Source organism: Ictidomys tridecemlineatus, unplaced genomic scaffold (assembly GCF_052094955.1).
Source record: "Ictidomys tridecemlineatus isolate mIctTri1 unplaced genomic scaffold, mIctTri1.hap1 Scaffold_1970, whole genome shotgun sequence".
Lineage (NCBI taxonomy): Eukaryota > Metazoa > Chordata > Mammalia > Rodentia > Sciuridae > Ictidomys > Ictidomys tridecemlineatus.
The window spans coordinates 21240-40383 of NW_027521693.1; the positions used below are offsets into that span (position 1 = coordinate 21240).

At 42.4% G+C, this 19144-nt stretch overlaps 1 long non-coding RNA gene across 1 annotated transcript; it reads right to left on the reverse strand.

Moving 5' to 3' along the window:
* Window positions 1-17816: 17816 nt before the first annotated feature.
* On the reverse strand, window positions 17817-18753 carry LOC144372947 (uncharacterized). The gene is made up of 2 exons (XR_013432762.1): window positions 18604-18753; window positions 17817-18316 (listed from the first exon to the last, which is right to left on the reverse strand). It is a non-coding gene; the product is annotated as an uncharacterized LOC144372947 (long non-coding RNA).
* Window positions 18754-19144: the final 391 nt, after the last annotated feature.

Here is a 19144-nt window from a genome sequence, read left to right on the forward strand (position 1 = left end):
TAAAACAAATGTCAAATAGTAAAAACCTTTGTTGAAAGAGGAAGACATAATGAATACAAAAATGAATCACAATTATCTTGGAGTCCAGAGAAATATAGCTAATTAAAATTAATCAGCTAATGAAAATTATCAAAGTATCACTACGTCTTCATTGTTTTAAAGTTTAATTTATAAAATATTCACTAAGAGTGTATCTGTTGACAGCTTAATGTCTTAGAACAGTAGTTCTTAAAATTTGTGACCTTCCTTCTGCTTTTAAAAGTTATTCAGCACTCAAATCTTTGCTTACATGAAGATTATCTATAGATATTTATTTTATTAGAAATTAAAATTCAGAAGTTGTTAAATATGACAGTAATTTGTTAATTATTAGTTCATTTAAAATGACAATGACATATTCATTATATGTCTATCAACTAATGTTTTTTTTTTAATACAAGTACATTTTCTGGGGCTAAAGGTAAAACCCAGTTTTGGAGCACATACTGCGCATGGGTGAGGTTCTGGGTTCAATTACTAGAGTGCAAGCCACACAAACTCCCCCAAAATTGCATTTCCAAGACAAAACTATTCAGTGAGGAGAGTGATATTGTTTTTCATATTTGCAAATATCTCTTACGTTTGGCTGAATAGAAGATACCTACATTTTCATATCTGCTTCTACATTTCACAAACCAAGTAGCCTCTGGTGAATGCCAGTGTAAGCTTATGTCAAAAACAATAAAAGAAGTAAACAAGACTTTGGTGATATCATGAAATTACCATGGCAATCTTATGGACTCCCTGAAAAGTTTCAGGATGCTCAGTGGTCATAGATCACCCTTTTGAGAAATAATGTTAGAATGATGGGCTAGAAGAAGCACAGACATTAGGGTTTCCTTTAGATCATTACATAAACCCTGGGTTGTCCTATTTTCAGTTATCCAACCCCGTCCCCTTAGGAAACATAGTAGGATGCTTCAAAATTTTTAAGGGATTTAAGTGCATTAAGTCCACTTCTATTCAAGAGATAATCAATAACTTTCACATACTCACAAATTCATTTTCTATTTAAAAGCATTTTATGATTGTAAAAAGCATAGAAATAAGTAATGACAAATTGAAAGTATTATTCATGAGTCAATCAAAGCATTTTGAGGTTCGTGGTGAAACCCCTTGATTTTTTTTATTGTGAAAGAACAAGGGTCTGCTTCAGGAACTGGCTTTCCCCCATTTGTGTATTTCTCACATTAGGCAATGTGTAACAACCTATATTCACTTGTTTCCTCAAAGAGGATTCTATAAAACCTGGACCTAGGGGCTAGAGCTATGTGCTGTCTCAGTTTCCCAGAAACACCTTGCACTGTTGGCAAGACTCCTTTGCTTGACTGTCTTTGCACAGAGGCTGAATTCTTCCTCCAGGAGTAAATACTTCATTTGGGGACAGAGAAACTGTCTTTCCTCTTATGAATCAGCTGCTTGTGCTGAAGAAGAAAGAAAATGAACAAAGATATAATCTAATGTTAGATACTAATAAGTCCTATAAAAATAGTTAAGCAAGGTATGGACAAAGGGAGAGACAGGGCATTTGATAAGTTGGTCAGTGACATTGCTGAGAACTCAGGTGGACATTTGACACAAGACCTAAAAAGATTGAGGGAAAAGTCCATTTCTGAAGTAAGAGCAGTCTGAATGGAAGCCATAGGAAATGTTAATTCTCTGAGGACAGAAGTAACTTGACTTATTTGCAGATGAGGAAACAGCAGGACAAAGTTTGGCTGGAGCCACATGAATGGTCAAGATTAAGAAACATGGGGTGCTAATAGTTCCAGGACAGCTCATAAAGTATCATGAGAAGACATGATAGGTTATCACCCTGCGTTACAAGAGTGCACTAAGCTATTGGGAGGTGGTCAGTAGGAGAGTCTTATTCAAAGGGGCTCATTCCTAATACAATGGGGATGTTGCCTGGAAGCAGGTAGCCCAGTGGGAAAAGATGTGCTGGAGGCTTTCCCTAGGATACTCACCATGAGGGAAGAGTGATGTTTCCTAAGCACAGAATATTTAATTTCTTTTAAAAATTCCTGAAAAACACTGTTTTCCTGTGCAAGAAGTTTGAAATGTTTAAAATTCTTCATTCATATCGAAAAGTGGTGAGAAATAAAGCTTGTGGGACTCAATATGCCATCCCAATATAATCTGGGATTTTAACTGAAGAGTTGAAATGAAACAATCACAAGGATTTAGGCTGTCACTAATTCTCTGTGACAATTTAGGTAGCAGAGGCTTGATTCTTAGATCTCTATCATGAATTCTAGAGTTTGAAAATAAAACCTTTCCTCTCAAAGACATTTTCACTTATATGCAATTTGGCCTCTAACAGGGTCTTTCCAGAAGCTTCCATAGCAACTTTCAGGATTTAGACATGGAATGAAACCTCTTTTCCATCCCCAGATTCAGTGGCATGTTCGTTTAACATGGTTTATTGACTACCTCTTATATGAAAGGATTTTGAAGTATTTTTCAAACCAATGTATATAAACCCTCAAAATTTCCGAAGCATGCTTGGAGGCTGGCCAATAATGTATTGTCCTGACAGTATTAAGAGTGGAGTATCTTCTTATGGAGAATGTACATTTATTTTCTCTCTAGGGAAGCAAATTTGGATAGAAGTTATGGAGTGTTCTTGGGATTTCTGGGGATCTAGGAAGGGTGATCTTTCATTTCAGATTTTCTAATACAATAATCATGTTTCAATAGTCCATCTTTTGTTTACTGCTTTATTTGATGCCATCAAATCTAATTCCCAGTGTGATTTTTTTTTATTTTTTCATACATGTACTTTGGATAATGAGGCCTATCACATTCCACCATCCTTGCTAATCCCCTGTCCCCTCCCTTTCCCTCCTACCCCTCTGGCCAAACTAGAATTCATCTAATCTTCCCAAGTTCCCCCACCCTACCACACTACATGTCAGCCTCCTTATATCAGAGAAAACATTTGGCATTTGGTTTTGGGGGATTGGCTAACTTCACTTAGCATTGTCTTCTCCAATGCTATCCATTGAACTGCAAATACCATGAATTTATTCTCCTTTCTTGCTGAGTAAAACTCCATTGTGTATGTTTGCCACATTTGTTTTTCATCCATTATCCACTGAAGGGCATCTAGGTTGGCTCCACAGTTTAGCTATTGTGAATTGTGCTGCTATAAACATTGATGTGGCTGAGTCTCTGGAGTATCCTGTTTTTAAGTCTTTGGGTATAGACTGAGAGGGATAGCTGGGTCAAATGGTGGTTCCATTCCCCGATTTCCTAGGAATCTCCATACTGCTTTCCATATTGGATGCACCAATTTGAAGTCCCACAAGCAGTGTATGAGTGTGCCTTTTCCCCCACATCCTCACAAAACTTATTGTTGTTTGTCTTCATAATAGCTGCCATTGTGACTGAACTGAGATGGTATCTCAGAGTAGTTTTGATTTGCTAGAGATGGTGAAAATTATTTCATATATTTGGTGACTGATGGATTATCCTCTTCTGAGAAGTGTCTGTTTATGTCCTTGGCCTATTTGCTGATTGGAATATTTGTAGGGTTTTTTTTGGTGCTTAGTTTTTTGAGTTCTTTATATACCCCAGAGATTAATGCTCTATCTATCTCTATGTGTGAGGGGTAAAAATTTGCTCCCAGGATGTAGGCTCTCAATTCACCTCACAGATTGTCTCTTTTGCTGAGAAGAAACTTTTTAGTTTGAGTCCATTCCATTTATTGAGTCTTGATTTTAATTGTTGCGCTATAGGGCTCTTATTAAGGAAGTTGGGGAGTAATCCCACATGATGGAGACGAGAGCCTAATTTTCTTCTATTAGAAGCAGGGTCTCTGGTTGTATTCCTAATCCTTGATCCATTTTGAGTTGAGTTTTGTGCATGGTGAGAGACAGGGGTTTAATTTTGTTTTGTTGCCTATGGATTTCCAGTTTTTCCAACACCATTGGTTGAAGAGGCTATCTTTTCTCCAATGCATATTTTTGGTGCCTTTGTCTAATATAATTATAATTTGTGCATTGGTCTCTGTGTCCTATATTCTGTACCATTGGTCTACCAGTCTGTTTTGGTGCCAGTACCATGCTGTTTTTGTTACTATTGCTCTGTAGAATAGTTCAAGGTCTGGTATAGTGATGCCACCTGCTTCACTCTTCCTGCTAAGAATTCCTTTATCTATTCTGAGTCTCTTATTTTTCCAGATCAATTTCATGATTACTTTTACTATTTCTATGAGAAATGCCATTGGGATTTTGATCAGAATTGCATTAAATCTGTATAGTGCATTTGGAAGTATGCTCATTTTGATAATATTAATTCTGCCTATCCAAGAGCAAGGTAGATCTTTCCATCTTCTAAGGTATTCTTTGATTTCTTTGTTTAGGGTTCTGTAGTTTTCATTTTACAGATGTTTCACCTCTTTCATTAAGTTGATTACCAAGTATCTTTTTTTTGAGGTTACTGTAAATGGGGTAGTTTTCCTCATTTTCTTCTCAGAGGATTCATCACTGATACACAGAAATGCCTTTGATTTCTGGGTGTTAATTTTATAACCTGCCTCTTTTTTGAATTTGTTTATTAGTTCTAGAAGTACTCTGGTGGAGCGTTTTGGGTCTTCTAGGTATAGAATTATACTGTCAGCAAATAGTGCTAATTTAAGTTCGTCTTTTCCTACATGTATCTCTTTAATTTATTTTGTCTGTCTAATTGCTCTGGCGAGTATTTCAAGGACTACATTGAATAGAAATGGTAAAAGAGGGCATTCTCAACTTGTTTCAGTTTTAAAAGGGAATGCCTTCAATTCTTCTCCATTTAGAATGGTGTTGGTTTCAGGCTTAATATAGATAGCCTTTAGGACGTTGACATATGTTCCTCTTATCCCTAGTTTATCTAGTGTTTTGAACATCAAGGAGTGCTATATTTTGACAAATGCTTTTTCATAAGATTCATATCTTTGAGTCGGTTGATGTGATGAATTACATTTATTGATTTCCATATGTTGAACCAACCTTGCATACCTGGGACTAATCCCACTTGATCATGGTACAGGATCTTTTTGATGTTTTTGTATTTGATTTGCCAGAATTTTATAGAGAATTTTGCATCTGTATTCATTAGAGATATTGATCTAAAATTTTCTTTCTTTGTTGTGTCTTTGCCTAGTTTTGGAAACAGGGTAATATTGATCTAATAGAATGAGTTTGGAAGTGGTGCCTCTCCCATTCCAAAAGGGAGAAATTGGTACATAGAAAGAAGAGATGGGACCAAATCAAGACTAAAACCCAGGTGTTCCTTCTTAATTCTCTGCTTTGTGGCTGCCATGAGGTGAGCAGCTGCCTTTCAAACTGTCCTTGTATCCTACTGTTCTGCTTCACCTCTGGCCCAGGGCCATGGAGCTGGCTGCCTATTAACTGACACCTCTGAGACATGAAATGTTCTGCATCAACTTAGCCCCAGAGCAATGCAGTCAGCCAAACATGGACTGAGATCTCTGGAAAATGCAACGCTAGGCAACAGGAAGAACACTGCACACCTTCAATGTGGTATAGAGAGAAGGATGTGTATGTGCTTTGGTCAGGATGAGAGGGAACTCCTCCCAAACAAAATATACATATTTTACCTCAAATAATACCAGAGTCAGGCACCATTACTGGCTCAAGGATCCTGTGGGACAGTTCCAGGGACCACTGTAATGGTTCTCTAAATTGATAGTATGGTGGAAAGTATAGAGGAAAAATTGACTAGAGCTATTTGGGGGCAACTGATGGTGGTTTGACTCTGGATGGCTACAGTCATGTCCAGTAGAACTGTGGAGATATTTTTGGAGCCAAGTAGAAGGACTTCCTAAGTAACCCAAAGGAAAGCAGCCTCAGAATGACCCTCTGGAGAGTGAGGATAACTGTATGCTGGGTGTGGGAGAAGAAGCAGCACAGAGTCGGGAGAAGCCTGAGCTCAGACCAATTGGGGGTGGGGGTCTCTTCACACTGGAGCCTTCCTTTGACCAACTGTCTTGGCTCAAGTCCTTTCTGCGTCAAGCGTTCCAGCCACACGTCACAAAGGCTAAACTCCAGTTCAGCCTTTGGTCCAAGGAGGAGCTGGCTTCTCAGCCAAGCTGCTCTGTGCTGACTAGCATTGGACTAGTGTGGACTTCTGCCTAGTGACGAGCCAAAGGTGCCCTCAATGGGCAGTCTTTTGACCAAGTGCGGTTGCAGGCCATGCTACAGGGCTCTCTTGGGCTGTCAGACTCCTCTCCGCCTTGCCCGTGAGGCTCCCTCTCCTCACAGGGACCACCCCGCTGCACCTGCCTCTCCCCTCAGCCCTGCCAGCAGGAGTTTCTTCCAGGATCCCCGACCTCAGGGGCCTCCTGCTGCTGGCAGGGACAGAGGCCTGCTCCTCTGTCGGGGGATCCTGCTGCCGGTGTTCTGGGGGTCCTTCCGCAAAAAAAAACAGTGCTATCCTGGAAGAACTCGCAGATGTTCGGACCCTAAACAGCAGTAAGGATCCCCCCTCCTGGGCGCAGACCACTCCTCCTGTCTTCAGTTCCTCAGCTCATCCACCAAGCTTAGGGGCCCATGACAGCTGCTCGATGCCCTATTGGTGCATCTAAGGATGCTGAGCTCAGGGCCCAGGAACAGCTCGAAGAAGGCAAGATCCACCAGGAGGAGGAGGAGGTGAAGGAAGTGAAGGAGGAGGACGTGAAGGAGGTGAAGGAGGAGGGGGAGGAGGAGAAGGAGGAGGAGGGGGAGGAGGAGAAGGAGGAGGAGGGGGAGGAGGAGAAGCTGGAGAAGGAGGAGGAGGGGGAGGAGGAGAAGCTGGAGAAGGAGGAGGAGGGGGAGGAGGAGAAGCTGGAGAAGGAGGAGGAGGGGGAGGAGGAGAAGCTGGAGAAGGAGGAGGAGGGGGAGGAGGAGAAGCTGGAGGAGGAGGAGGAGGGGGAGGAGGAGAAGCTGGAGGAGGAGGAGGAGGGGGAGGAGGAGAAGCTGGAGGAGGAGGAGGAGGGGGAGGAGGAGAAGCTGGAGGAGGAGGAGGACGGGGAGGAGGAGGAGGAGGAGGAGGAGGAGGAGGAGGAGGAGGAGGAGGAGGAGTACGACACTCAGGGAGACCTCAGTGCCCTAGAGCCCAGTTCTTGGCCCACAGAGAGAAACAGTATTCCAGAGAGGGCCCAGGTGTCTCCCAAGAACTTGACATATGGGAGCCCTGTCACCTGCAGCTCCCACTGCCCTGCTCAAGGAGTGCTTGTCCTGCTTAAAGCTGAGGGCTGCTTAACACTGGACAAGTAGGCCCAGGAGCTTGTAGGTGAACTGGATCCGCCCACCTCTCCAGCCTCCCAAGCATCCATCCAGGGAGAGCAGGGCCTAAAGCCAACCTGTGTTCTATCCCAGAGTTGGCCCTCACTAACTGCTGCTTCCAGGAGGCCAAATAAAAGAAAACAGCTCATGCCAGTGGCCCTGCCATCACTGATTGCCTGGCATCAGGATGGGCTGCCCCCACCTGCAAAGTGGCCACTTTTATGTACAAAAGGCACCCTGAGGAGGATTCAGAGTGCCAAAAGTAACAAAGTGGAGCCTGAGGCAGAAGTCTCACAGGGCAGAAGAGAGGATCTGGAGTATTGCACCACCACTGTCCATTCATCCTCCCCACCTGCAGGCCCTTCCTGGAATGCAGGCCCCCTCCCCCCACCCACTGACCCCTTTCCCATAGCAACCATCCTTGCTAGCAGGCAGTTGGAATTCCAGCCTGCTGGGCCCCTGAACCTACCCATTCCTCCACCTTCCCCCTCATGTAATAAAGATGAGGGAAAAATCCCAACTTTCATTCCTCTGCCTCTTCCCACTAAACCTCCTTCTCCCTTCAGCCCCAGTCCCCAAGTTGGAGTTACCCCTAATGTGTTTCACCCAACCACACAACTGTCAAGACCTGTGATACCTCCCAGTTCCCACCTCCCCACACCTCATACCCAGGTCCCTTTCCCTTCCAATCCTACCTCTTCCAGAACTGAATCCCCAACCCCCATGTGTATTGATTCTCCTCCTTTCTTCTTTTTATCCTCCTCCTCCTCCTCTCCCTCCTTACCCTCTCCCTATTCCCTCTCCTCCTCCATCTCCTTTTCCTCCTCCTCCTCTTCTTCCTCCTCCTCCTCATGTTTCCTTTCCTTTGGCTGCTCCTCCCGCTGCCCTTCTTCCTTCTTCTCCTCATTCCTTCCTAAGACCCACTCCTGTCCCTTCCACCCACAACCCCAATACCCAGGGCCAACACTCCGCCCCTCCAACCCTCATTGCCATGTCATCGGCTCACCTTTCCCAGAATCCCGCTGTGCTGCCTGAAGACAAGGCCATGGACACTACCACCCCTTCCATTGTGGTCATTTTCAAATCTTTTGTGTCCAGTGACAGCTTGGCCCACAATGCAGTGTCCATGGCCATAGGCAGCATAGGCAGCCAGCAAAGGGACCAGTCCTCCCCGGCCCCCCAACCCTTCAGTTCTCCCAACCCAACCCCAATATGTCCCATTCTATTGTCCCACCATCCACCCCTCAGCCTGCATCTGGGAACCCTCCTGGACAGCAAAGAGCCTCTCTTCCCAATGCCCCCATGGTTACCATGCTGCCAGTGAAGGACCACTCACCATCCTCCATCCTGGCACAGAGGGCGTCTGCACCACCAACCTCCCAGGCTGCCAGTGAAGAGGCCATGGATACGACCCCTCCTTCAAAGGCTGTCATGTTCTAGTCACCTCCTGCCTGCCAAGTTCTTAGACTGACACAATTTGGTAAGCATGTCAGACACATCGACAGCTATTTGTGTATTGTAGGCCTGATACCACATATTTGGAATCTGATTTCTGCTTGCAATGTCTTCCTAATGTTGCTTTTGAGGTAAAATGTGCTTTGCAAATGTTGGCTTTAGACATAATAGCTGAAGATGTTATCACCATTGAAGCAGCACATATGTGTACATGCGCACACGCACACACACACACACACACAAACACACACACAGAGAAATGCCACAGTCTTTGTCTCTAAATTTCAGAAGTAAGCAAATTGAAAATTTTCTACAACTATAAAGGAGACTAAATAGATGTGATAAGTGTATAAACTGTGGGAGCCTAGACTTAAATCAAGCATGGATTAAGACAACAGGCAACTACCAAATTAGGCTATAGACTAGAGGAGAGTATTATGTCAATGTTAGTTTCCTGAATGTAGGAATATTCCAGGGTTATGGGAGAGGATGTGCTATCCTAGACAATTCATAGCAGAGTAAAGGCATTAAGTGTCCAGGGGTATGAGACAAAAATACACTTCTCAAACTGCTTAGAAAGGTTAATTAGGGAAAGAGGTAAGATAAAGTACATGTGGCAAAATGTGAAAAGTCTGTGACCTCTTCTAGAAATTCAAAATAACTCTCATGTCCAGGCAATTTCAGTGGTCTTCCCTCCCCCACTATGAAGAAAAGTTTGGCATTCATTTTCAAATACCCTGACTTCAATAATTCACATGCATAGATGAATATTTCAACTATTATAATATAGACCTGTCTCCGCCATTAATGATATGTTAAAATCTTTAAAAGCTGTTGCTCAACAAGATTGATTCAATAAGATTGGTTAGATCAATTAGGAAAGGCCTTATAAAAATTCTCTTAACAGTCTTATGGAATTCTTAAGTTTGAAAATCCTTCAGAATGAAAAGAAAACATCTAAAATGACTATAAAGCGTAAATCACAGTGGATTGGAACTGATGTAAGAACGAGTGCATGTTGTGTTTACGTAGAAAGCAGAATTGGGCTTTACAGGAGGAAACGTGACCAGGCCAGAAACAGGGCAGCAATGAAGTTATGTAAGTTGTCAACAGTTTGATAGCACCATGACTTTGACCATGAAACTGTTCCATGATGTGTGTCCTCATGAGAACCCTGAGGTGCTGGTTTCCATGACTCTGTACACTATGCTTTGCTTTGCTTCACATTCTCTATATTGAAGAAGCTGGAGTAGAGCAGCTTTGTATTTCTCAAAAACATTACATTTATCTGTCATCTCATCCCCCTAATATTTCAGGTTGCTTAAAAGATAACAAAATACTATTTGATAACATATGTTAAAGGAGGAGAAAATGCAAAACTAGAGGTAGAAACATAAACAAGGAGTAGAAAGAGGCCACTCTGTAAATGCTTGCCATAATGCCATTGACCTTGTTCTGAATAAACTTGGGGTCAATTGAAGGTATTTTTTGTTTGATTACTTTTCAGGTTTTATTTTATTTTTATTCTAATTTTTATACATGACAGCAGAATGCATTATAGCTCATATCACACATATATAGAGAGCACATTTTTTCATATCTCTGGTTGTATACAAAGTATATCCACACCATTTGTGTTTTCATACATGTACTTAGGGTAATGATATCCATCTCGTTATGCCATCTTTTTTACTCTTAGGCTCCCTCTCTTCCCCTCCCACCCCTCTGCCCAATCTTGAGTTCATCTAATCCTCCCATGCTCCCCCTCCAAATCCCACTATGAATCAGCCTCCTTATATCAGAGAATATATTTTGCATTTGGTTTTGGGGGGATTTTCTAACTTCACTTACCATTATATTCTCCAACTCCACCCATTCACCTGAAAATGCCATGATTTTGTTCTCTTTTGTTGTTGAGTAGTATTCCATTGTGTACATATACCATATTTTCTTTATCTATTCATCTACTGACAGGCATTTGAGTTGGTTCCACAGTTTAGCTATTGTGAATTCTGCTACTAGAAACAGCAGAATTCACAATAGCTGTTGTGGCTCTGTCCCTATAGTATGATGCTTTTAAGTCCTTTGGGCATAGACCAAGGAGTGGGAGAGCTGGATCAAATGGTGATTTCATTCCCATTTTCCCAAGGATTCTCCATATTGCTTTCCATATTGGCTACACCAATTGGGAGTCCCATGAACAATGTATGAATGTGCCTTTTTCCCCACATCCTTGCCAACACCTATTGTTGTTTGTATTCTTAATAGCTGCCATTCTGATTGGAGTGAGATGAGATCTTAGAGTAGTTTTGATTTGCATTTCTCTAATTGGTAAAGATGTAGAGCTTTTTAAAATACATGTGTTGATTGATTGTATATCATCTTCTGAGAGGTGCCTCCTCAGTTTCTTAGCCCATTTGTTGATTGGGCTATTTGGTTTTGTGGTGTTTAGTTTTTTGGGTTCTCTATATATCCTAGAGATTAGGGCTCTATCTGATGTGTGACTGTTAAAAATTTGATCCCAAAATGGAGGTTCTCTATTCACCTTGCTGATTGTTTCCTTTGCTGAGAAGATTTTTAGTTTAATCCATCCCTTTTATTTGATTTTAATTGTTCCACTATAAGTGTCTTATGAGGGAAGCTGGGGCTTAATCCAACATGATGGAGAATTCTGCCTACTTTTTCTTCTAGTAGATACAGTCTCTGTTTAATTTTGATCCACTTTGCATTGAGTTTTCTTCATGGTGAGAGATAGGGGTTCAATGTCATTTTGTGGCATATGGATTTCGAATTTTCACAGCACCATTTGTCAAAGAGGCTATCTTTTCTCCAATGTTCATTTTTGGTGCCTTGGTCTCATATAAGATAGCTGTAATTATGTGGGTTACTCGCTGTGTCTTTTATTCTGTACCATTGATGTATGAGGCGATTTTGATGCCAATGCCATGCTGTTTGGGTCACTATTGCTCTGTAGTATAGTTCAAGGTCCTCAGCCTGCCTTCTCTCATTCATGCTCCCTGAGGGCAGAATATGTAGGTCACTGCAGTGCAGTCCCAGTAGAGATCAGAGCTGTGAGGGGGTGTCAGTGATGCAGCATGCAGCAGGGACAACAGACACCATGCAATAGGGCCCATGGAGCATGTCCCTGTACTGGTCCATAGTGGAAATAACCCATATCAGTGCCAGGTCAGAACTTTGTCTTTTTCATTTATCTTAGTTGGCAAACACAGGGATGCTGAACTCTCTTTGCTTTTGGATATAGAGTGACACAAGATTCCAGCAAAAAAGCAAAAACAAACCATCACTTGTGAAAGGACACATTTTATTCAAAATATTTCCATTAGTCTGGCCTCATATAGTTTCACTCAAGGGACCATTCTTATTGCTCTCAGCATGGTTTCAATGGGCTTTTTGTAATACAGGACAAATAATATTTGAACAGGACACTATGAAGTGTTACAGTGTTCAATATGAGGTGTCCCACACAAGCTCCTGTGTGAGACAATGCAAGAAATATTTAAGGTGAAAAGATAGAGTTACAGGAGCTTTAATGCATGCATAGGATTAAATGAGAGACCAGTATAAGCTGGTAGGTATTGGCTAGAAGAAGTAGTTCCATGTGAACGTGCATGGGGGTTTCCATTTTGTGCCTGGTGAATTGCCGCCTCTGTGCTTCCAAGTGGCCATGCCTGAGCTGCTTTCTTAAACAACACTTTTCTGACAGGATGTTTGGCCTCATATTGTGCCCAGAGATAGGAACACAGCTGACTATGAATTACCTTTGAATCCAAGAAAGATAAATTTTTCCTCCTCTAATTATTCTAGTCATCTCTTTCTTACAGACAAAAAAAAGCCACCTAGAATAGAAATAGGTGTCAACAGGTGAGTTGTTTGCAGTGACTTGCCTAAATATTTGGTTCAGAAACTTGTGGGGACTTTGATAATTGGGATAGATACTTTGAATAGTTTAGAGATGTATGCTGGAAAAGCTTTGAACATTGTTAATGAACTTATCATGTGATTCTGGTGGAAGCTATAAACAACAATGCTGATAGGATTGTTGCTAGGAAATACTGTGCTCATGAGTTTGCACAGGAGGAGGATTCTGCTGGAAAAGGGAGTAGAAGACATTTATGTTACATTCTGTCAAAGATGTTGTCTACTTTATGCTTATGTCCTATCGCATTCCTGTGGCTAAATTTAGAGGTGATATACTCATTACTCTGATGGAAGAAATGTCAAGGAAGCACAGCATTCAAGCAATGATATCGATGTTTCTAGCAGCTTTTATTCATGTTTACTGGGAGAATGTGGAGCACAAGGAAGAGTGTAAGCTTGCATTTTGGTCAGAAAAGGGGGAGTAATTCTGGGCCTCAGGAATTGTGGTTGTTAATGCATTACAGTCACCAAAGAGATTCTAAAAAATTACACAGACACAGTAGAGAAGTGGCTTAAGGTCATTTCAGGAATTGGCCAGATTCACAAATCATGTTCACAAGGTATGAATATACAAATTCCACTGAGAAGAGAAACTACTAGGAAGTTTGTTCTCCATGCTCACTCAGCCACACAAAACTCGCCCCTTCCATGTTCCTCAGAGGCTTGGCTACTGCTTGAGATGGGGGCAGACAGTGGCTTCAAGCATGTGGTGCTGGTTCTGCAGGAATGCAGAATCCTGGAGTTAGATGGTCATAAAGGCTTCCATAGGATTGCAAAGGTCGGCCAGGAAGGTCAAAGTGTAACAAAGTGAGAATTCATGTAAGTAGGCCCTGAGAAGGTCATGTGTGTAGTTGTGGAAGGAAGTTAAATCTTCAGTAGTGACCCCTGGGACTGAGAGATGGTGGCAATGTGGACTATATGTCAGGAGATTTCTGGCTAAGGATACAGTTAGCCTATGTGAGAGGACATGGGTCAAGGCTGCCCAAGTCCTTTGGAGCCCACTGTCCACAACATGTGCCCAGATGCTGAGCATGGGGAAAGAGGTGTTGTTAGCCCAGCTACATTTAGGTTTTGATCATAGCCAGCTTTACTTTCTGTGTGTCTATTTCTCCCTTTGGAATGGAAATACCTACTCTGTGCCACTGTACCTTAGTTATACATGAGTTGATTTTGATTCCTACAAGGTCTGAAAACCAAAAGTCTAATTTGAGTCCCAGAAGAGACTCTGAACTTGCAGTTTGGAGCAGTGCTAAAACTATTTAGATTTGGGCATCTACTGTAAATATACTGCACACATTTTCCAGGGTGAGATGTTAATAGCTTTGGGGGATCATGGGTGGCATGTAAAATTTTGGAGTTCAGTGTACCTCAAAAGCTGAAGTGAGTCAATGTGGGAATAATCAGAGGTGAAATGATCACATTATGAGTTTGGATTTATTCATGGATTATGGCACCATTGGGTGGATTCATAATTTGGAAGAAGTGCTGCATTGGTTGGTAAATGGAGAATGTGCGTGTCTGGAAGAAGGAGGTCCCTGCGGGCATGTACTTGGAGTTTATATTTTGCCACTTGGTCCTCCTTTCTTTATGCTTCATAGAAGCTATGGGTTTAGAGGCTTCTTGCAAACTACCCTTCTTCCATGATAGTTTTTCTCACATCATGACCAGAGCAATGGAGCTGGCTTCCCATAGGCTGAGACCTCTGAAACTCAAAATTTCTGCATCAACATGGGTCAGAGCAGAGCAGACAGCCTAACATAGACAAGGAGATCTCTGAGAAATGTTGTCCTTGGCAACAGCAGGAATACACCTATCAATAACTATGCAGAAAACTCAATGCAAACTCAATGCAAAGTGGATCACAGCCAATGCAATATGGCAAGGAAAACAAGTGACAAGGCCCAAAGGAGCTTAAAAAGAGAATACAAAATTTTTGTTTCAGATGATATAATTTATGGGTTTAGAAATCCAAAGGAGTCCAAATAGTCAGAATTAGTAAATAAATATTGCAAGAATAATATAAAACAAATAATAAAATTCAATATGTTTTGGCATATCAGAAACAAAATATGCAGAACAAAAATACTAAATTGATGTATTTTCTGATAGCATCAAATAAACAAATACCTAGAAATTAATGTAATGAAAGATGTATATGACCTTTATGATAGTGCAACACAAAGCACAGGTGGTAAAATGTTAACTGTTTATGATGAGATAAAATTTTTATGGAAATCTCAACATTACCACATTTTATTTTCTTTCTTTCATGAACACATTAGATTAGAAATACAAAAACCCAAACCAAAGCGGGTCTTTCACAGACAGTTTGAAAATAATTATGATTTTTTTTTTTAGAAAAGTCCTACTTACAAAAGGAAACATCCATATTTGTTAATATAAAAATGACAGTTTTTCTTTTATTAATAAATAGATTTAATGTAATTTAAATTAAAATTCCAAGAGCATATTTGAGTGTGTAGTAATTCAGACCTGAGTCTGAAGGTCATGTGGAATTGCAGACCCCAGGGAAGAGCCTAGGCAGGGGGAAGCCGCAGCGGCCTCCCTGCAGCACGGAGGCGCAGCTCTTTATCAAAGGCTGTACAGGACATGGCTGCCAGCTTGGACAGATGCAGTAGGACCACACTGAGCTTCCCCAGACAAGCCCACACCTGTCCAACCACCTGACTACAGCAAAAGACACACCGCACACGCAGAGTGGGAGCAAATGGCATAGTCTAGTAGCAGCCCTAAGTGGCTCCTGTGGTGCGTCCCTCCACATGCAAATGGCAGCCAAAGAGGGATGTTAGCATTAATATCCCAGGTTAACAATGCATTGGTACCCAGAACCTAGAAGGACATCTTCATGGGCTCTGAGTAACTAAAACCTTATACTTGGTGCTAAAATCGTGAAGCATGAAGGACAGAGAAGAGCCACATTGGACCACTTCCCGGCTAAGAGCATCCATTCCCAAGAAGACGCAGTAATGCAGTGGAAGACACACACACAGTGAGGCAGGAAAGAGTGGAATCCACGTGGCACATGTGCCTAGGTCCTAGGTGGAGTGTGTGCGAGTCAGTCAGAGGTACAGGTGGCTCAGAAGGCCCTCAACCTGGGACCTTTCATGAAAGCCAACATCCAAATGGTCAAACTCACACGGGGGTCTGCTGCACGCCGTTGGTCATCAGAGGGATGAAATGACACCATCATTCATGTGCACCAGGAGGTCCAAATGTGGATGATGGGCAGGAGCAGGCCTTGACCTAGCCGCGGAGTGGATGAGGCTCATGCTGTGCTTGTGAGCGTGTACTGGGAACAGCCTGTTTGGGAGAATCTTTGCTGAAGTTCTCCACAGCTCAACAAGCCCACATCTTACACAAGCAATTTCATCCCTCCGTTGGCACCTGCACACGTAGATTCTTCAAAAGACACATCAAAAGCTTGTACCAGCATTATTCACTATGTTGGAGCTAGAAATATCCCAGATGTCCATGAATAATGGAAAGGAAACATCACGCTCCATGTATTGAACAATGAAGTGCTCGGAGCAGTAGAGCCCTCACCTACGATGCCCGAAGCACCGCAGCTGCATGCTGGGATGAAACCTCAGGGCACGAAGGACAGAGGCAGAACTCCCACGGAGTGGGCAGCAGTGGGCTTCCCCAGGATGAGGGACCCGCATCGTCCTGACCTCAGTGCTGACTCCTGCAGGAGGACGTCCACCTGGTGGAGGGTCACGCACCAGTGCATCTAGGTTCCACTCCCCCTTCTGTGTGGGTGCCAGACTTCAAAAGTTCATGGACAAGTTAACCCCTCTTTATGTCAGAAAGAATTTCCTAAATTCAGAAGATAACTAGGCATCTTTACCAAACAATAATGTTTATTAAACAACAACAACAAAAAACATAGAAATACCCAGAAAAAAAATGAATCTAAGGTGGAGCAGCTTAGAAACAGTCCCTTGAAGTAGGAAAAAAATGAGATATAAAAGTCAGCTGCCAACACTTCTGTTCAGTGTTATATTGAAAATACCAACCAGCACAAAAACAATGAAAAACAATTAAAAAAATAGAGATGCAGGATTTCAATGGATATGCTAAAATTACCATTATTTGTAGAGTCAATAATTGTTTATAAAAAAACTCAATTTAATACATGGAAGAACTTTTAAAAATGATAGAAGGGTTTAGCAAGGAACATTAGATAAAAATTCAAGAAATCTGAGTTGAAAGATTCAAGCATTGATATTTGTTTATTAGTGGTCATCAACGTGCCCCACTCATAAGATGTTAGCAATAAGGAAAGCTATGTTAAAATCACAAATTTTCTATAAATTTTAAAACTGCTGGGGCTGGGGATATGGCTCAAGTGGTAGCGCGCTCTCCTGGAATGCATGCAGCCCGGGTTCGATCCTCAGCACCACATACAAAGATGTTGTGCCCGCCGATAACTAAAAAATAAATAATAAAATTTTTTTTCTCTCTCTCTACCTCTCTCTCTTTAAAAAAAAAACTGCTTTCAAATAAAGGCTTATTTTTTAAAATGCCATCTTTGTGGATAAGAAGATCTACCAGCATAAAGCTGTCAATCATTCCTAGTGTGATATGATCTTTAGATTCAAATCACTTTCCCCAAATACCTAAAAAGGATATTAACAGAACTTTAAGATGATTCTAAGATTCATACAGAAAAGTAAAGGTATAGGAAATCCAGGATGATTCTGAATGAGATGGACGAGGAAAGGAAACAGACTTGTTTTCCTCCACTTTTACAGAAAGTCCTAATATTCTGGTAAGGGGTCACGGGGGTGGGGGGGGAGGGAACATAAGATATGGATCCCAGAAGCAAACTCATGATATAAATGAAGCTTCAGATTATGATAGGAGGAGCACCTTAATAAATAGGAGAAAATGGGGCTGTTGGTAAGCAGAATGGAAAATAAAATGAACCCCTACCTCACTCCATAGACACAACCAGCTCCAAATGTATTTATTTAATGATGGCAAAAACAAAACTGCCAATCTTCTCATGGAAAAAAATAACAGAGTTTCTTTTGGAATTCAGAATAGGGAAAGATTTATTCAATGCACTAATAAAAACTAGAAATAAATAGATTAGTGTATTTAATTTGTTTTTATTTAAATGTTGTATCCAGGCAAACGCATACAGGGCCAGAAGATGTAGAAGAGACCTCAGGCTTGTTAGTAAATGGGTCCCTTTCTACAAACATTTGATTGACAAGTTTGCTAAATAACAACTGGAGGATGGGAGTGCCCAGGGTGCTCTCTTTGTTTCGGGTGGGAGAGAAAATTGTGGATCCCCCGTGAGAGCAGCTAGCATTAGCTTTTGAAGGTGACTATTCAGACGCTCTCTGGCCCTCAGGTCTGTGTGCACATTCCAGGAGGGGCTCACAGGCCTACAGCAGCCGTGGTGTCCAGGGGTGTCGTGTGAGTCCCCAGCTTGCCCTGTGAAGCCCAGGACGCTCTGCCTCTACCTCAGTTCTTCAGATTGCCCTGCAGGGTCTCAGCCTTGGAGACCTCTGGGGGTCCAGGCGTGCTCCTGTTCGCGATCCAAATACAGCACTTCTGTTCTGCTGGGCTGACATTCCAGGGTCCTGGTCCAAATGACAAAATGCAGGTTGAGCTACTTGTACCTGCAGCGCAGGACATAGGGCCTGCTCACGGGGTGAAGGCTAAGGTCACACACAGGCAGGGTCTTCCTGACTGGGTGGGCTCCTCCTGGCCACCGTGTGGCTAAAGGTTTTCACACAACTCGGGACAGAAAGGACACGGGTAAAATGAGAGGCAATGGCAGGGTCCCCATTGACAAGGGACCAAAACAAGGACACAAAAGAACTGGAGGTGCCAGGCCCTGATGGGAGGCCCAGTCCTTGAAAATCACCTCGGAACGTGGAAGGGGTGCAGGATGGTCTGAGAGGGAGGAGCAGTGGAGTAGAATCCAGAAGCACCATGTATCTCCCCACGTTGATCGTCCTCCATCAGGGAGGCTTTTGATCAATGGAAACATTTGCACAGCAATGAACGCGGGAGTTAATCCTTGAACCAATGAAGACTGCTGCTCCTGAGGACTGCGTTTTATAGAAGTCGGTGCCTCGTGATGTTGGTCTCACCGTGGGCAGCGTTCTTTGTAAAGTAGGACCCTCACGTCCATTTTCCTCCCAACAATTCGTAAGACGCAGCGTGTACTTGATTTCTATACCTTTAAGCATTTGTGTTTCAGTTGAGGGGCATCTATATTTATCAGTTTCATTAGAAATATATGATTGAGTTGCATGTTTTTTTTATCAGATTGTTGACACTTCAAACTGAACGTCTGCCGTTGGGCCTTTCTTAAAGTAAGCAGGTTGACCCTCCATGTCGGCAGGCTCTGTCCAGGATGCCCACCACCTAAGCTGGGACCCTTACCACCTCAAGTGTGCCGC